At 41.2% G+C, this 3,685-nt stretch overlaps 1 long non-coding RNA gene across 1 annotated transcript; it reads left to right on the top strand.

Moving 5' to 3' along the window:
* The first annotated feature begins 618 nt into the window (after nt 1-618).
* Nucleotides 619-3,011, top strand: LOC123140862 (uncharacterized). Its single transcript, XR_006470080.1, has 4 exons — nt 619-960; nt 1,297-1,460; nt 1,857-2,469; nt 2,764-3,011. It is a non-coding gene; the product is annotated as an uncharacterized lncRNA (long non-coding RNA).
* The last annotated feature ends 674 nt before the right edge of the window (nt 3,012-3,685 follow it).

Below are 3,685 nucleotides of genomic sequence, written 5' to 3'. Positions count from 1 at the left end.
AAATCATCTGTGAAGGTCAGAAAATAACGATACCCGCCGCAAGCCTCAACACTCATCGGACCGCACATCAGTATGTATTATTTCCAATAAGTCAGTTGCTCGCTCCATTGTTCTGGAGAACGGAGTCTTAGTCATCTTGCCCATGAGGCATGGTTCACAAGCATCAAGTGATTCATAATCAAGTGATTCCAAAAGTCCATCAGCATGGAGTTTCTTCATGCGCTTTACACCAATATGACCTAACACTACTAGAAATCCATGATTTACCTAGGGCTAAGGCCTTCACCTAGAGCTTATTAATCTCCTCAAGGGAAAGAAAAGTAATGAACAGTACCCCTCTAGGGAAAGACATTTCTGTTGAAAAAAAACTGGAAAATAAAATTTCCTAACTCCTGGTGCCACGTGCATACCATCCATCCCGAAAAACACGAAGAGATGGCATCCCGCGTCGACGCGCGCGCCTTTCACCCCCCAGGGCCCACTCTGCAGTGAGATAGCGAAGGGAGAAAGGGCGCGCAATGCCAAAATTTTGACTAAATTAGGTCTCCTTCACCCGTGCCTCAAAGCGTTCGCCGCCGCCGGAGAAAATCCCCCCACCCTTCTGTCCGCAATCTTCCTCTCCCAAATCTCCATGGCCCGCTGCGCGCCACCACCCCGCCGTGCCCCTACCGGCCCTGCTTCGCTGCGTCACCTCTACTTTCCCTTCTCTACCACATCGGTGACCAAGGCGGACCATCTGGCGGTGGACACGATGTCCTCTCGCGGATCTGACTGCCGCCACCACCGTCGCCTCCTCAACGCCACCTCGACCTCGAGCTCCTCCTCGACGCGGTTTTTCCCGGCGAGCTCCTCCCTGATGGCCCCCTCCTCTCCTGCATCTCGAGCACTATGGCGAGGACAACGGCATCCACCTCGCCGCTAGATCAAGATCGCATCCACCACCTCGACTTCTCTCCAAAGGTTCTCTCCCTGTCTCCCGCTCTCTGCTTTAGGTAGATGTATATGTTCTGATGTGTTCGGTGCGCAGATCTGTGATTTGCTTGTTAAGAAATTATGCATAGATTACCTGACTGCTGCTTTCGGCTAGCTTGCCGTTGTGGCAGAGTATCAGTTTGCCCTTTGCACGTCTTTTTCTGCAGGTTTAGTAGTAGATGTCTATCAATTTAGGTGTTTCAGCTTGCACGTTTTGTCCAGATCCAGAACTTAAAAGTAGCACTTTCACATAAAAGATCAAGTAGTTACATCTTTTAGTTCAAGTTCAGATTTAAAGACAGATATAGGGTATCTATGATGCAGGTTGACCATGCTAGCAGTGGCAGAGCTTGAAAGAAATCTAAGGAGGGGCAAAGATAAAACAAAAAATCAAATACAAAATCATACGACTGTAAGGGATGCAAGCGGACAGCGTCTGCATATCCGCGAAGCAAAAATTGCACTATCTTTGTTACTTTAACAACCATGTTAGTTTTTCTGTTCGCAGATGCTCATGAACGCCGTCCACTTAAACAAGTTAGATTTTGCAGAATATTGAGAACATAGATAATTACATTGATCTTATCCACATTAGATTACAAAATACATTTCTAACATTAATTATATATAAGCTACTTTGTAACAAATGAAACTAAACCAAAATACTAATTAAATATGAGCACTGAGTTAATCACTAAAGATCAGCTCTTTGTTTCCTTCCGCTCCTAAATTGCCTAAGAAATTCTTGGCTGTGATTTTACTCTCTGTGCTTAACTACCTTTTTGCTATGACTTGGAATGATATCCTTGGTAGTGTTCTCTCCTGCACTGCCTTTTTGTTAACCTAAAACATATTTCCTGACTGAATGTTTTCGTGATTTAAAGGTACCAAGGATTGTTTAGAGACTACATTGTTGTTTTCTAGCTTGGAGAAGCAACATCAACTTGGGGTGCAGATTCACCAGTATATGTACATGCGTCTCATGGGGGGGAGCTCTTGCACGGGTGTAAGACCATTTTGCTTCTGTCAGTTATAGATTTTAGAGTGATGATTTGCTTAAATTCGTTTCCATGCATAAAATCAACATCTAATGGAGTATTAGCAAATTATTTTACCTTTGTTATTGTAACTGGGAGCTATGAATACCATATCAATAGATTTAGTATATTTTGATTGCATAGTTTCTTTTCTGCTATTTTCTGGAGCTTAAATTCAGCTGAAACTTTACAGAACTAGGGAACACTAATCCATAGAGCTATCCTTTCCTTTGCTTTGTTTTTCCTATAGAACAGAGTAAGCATGATATGAGTAGTGTATACGGAACACATCGCTTAACTGGCCATGTATGTATTTTAATGTATTTGAGACACGGCTAATGTACAAGTTGATTTACATGAGCATGCCCATGTATATTTTCACAACCGGGCCCTTATCTTGCAGATCCTTGAAACGAGCCAAGAACCACTAAATTTGTGTGCTCAGGAACATGCAGATCATGTATGTTTTCTGAAATTAACTTTGGATTATACAAACTTTGTATGTTCCTGCAATTCTGATGTTCAAATGCATGCTTCTGCGATGTGCAAAGCGCTATGTGTGGTGATATGTATGGTTCTGCTGCTTCCGTGCGAAGCATGATCATATATTTTCATTGCCAGGGCTATGTGGGCTGTGGGGAGGGTTTACATTCTCCTCCCCATATTGTGCAAATTATGATTATGCTACCAAAATTCTACCAGAATATTCAAGCCTCATAACTATGTGCTAAACTTCTTGTCAACATAATTTCAGGACCATAATGTCACTTTGGATGCTTCTCCCCAAGATTTGAATCTGGAGCCTGACGCAAGTGTTGCAGGGACGGTTGGATTTTTATTGATAATGCATTTGGAACTAACTCACTCAGCTTTGTCTCTCCTGGGAAGGTAACCTCTTGAGAGTTAATGATTTTGGGTACATGTATAGATAGCATGTTGTAACAAGTATTTTTGATACTCAGCGTGACCAACATTGCTTGTACATATTGTTCAAGGTGTTCTACTTGCAATAACTAACTTCAGCTATAGGCTATTTTTTTGAATTTGGCTTTAAGTTGACCATGTATCTGATGTATGTGTTCATTCATTATGAATTTGATATGTATGATGAATTTTGGATGTGATTTATAAATTTGAAATATTCTTTGAATTTAATTATTTGAATTATGGTAGATATGAATTTGAATTTGATTTTTTATTCAAATTGCGTATTTGTACAGGAAAGGTATGGATATGATGTATCCCTAGGGTAATTTTCAAACATCTGGTAGGGAAAGAGCTCTAGGGAAAGTTGGGGTGGCATAATTTAGATGGACCCCACAATCTTTCCCTAGGGTTTGCGCCCCTTGGTAAAGATGGTTTCCCTAGAGCTTGACTCATGCACTCTAGGGAAAGACCTCTTTCCCGACTATACTACACCTAGGGTTCTTTACCTAGGGCAAGCTCTAGGAAAAGTCTTTCCCTATGGTTTTTTGCATTTCACCTAGGGTATATGGCCCTAGGTAAAACATGGATTTCTAGTAGTGTAAACGGCAGTGCCACATATAAGTTGCACTATCATTATTAACTTTTCATCTTTTGGCTTCAATATTATGAATATGTGTATCACTACGATCGAGATTGAATAAACCATTTATGTTGAGTGTATGACCATAGAAGGTTTTATTCATGTAAAT

This window comes from Triticum aestivum, chromosome 6D (assembly GCF_018294505.1).
Source record: "Triticum aestivum cultivar Chinese Spring chromosome 6D, IWGSC CS RefSeq v2.1, whole genome shotgun sequence".
NCBI lineage: Eukaryota > Viridiplantae > Streptophyta > Magnoliopsida > Poales > Poaceae > Triticum > Triticum aestivum.
Note: the sequence above shows the minus strand (reverse complement) of the source record. Positions and strands in the feature narration are given on the sequence as shown.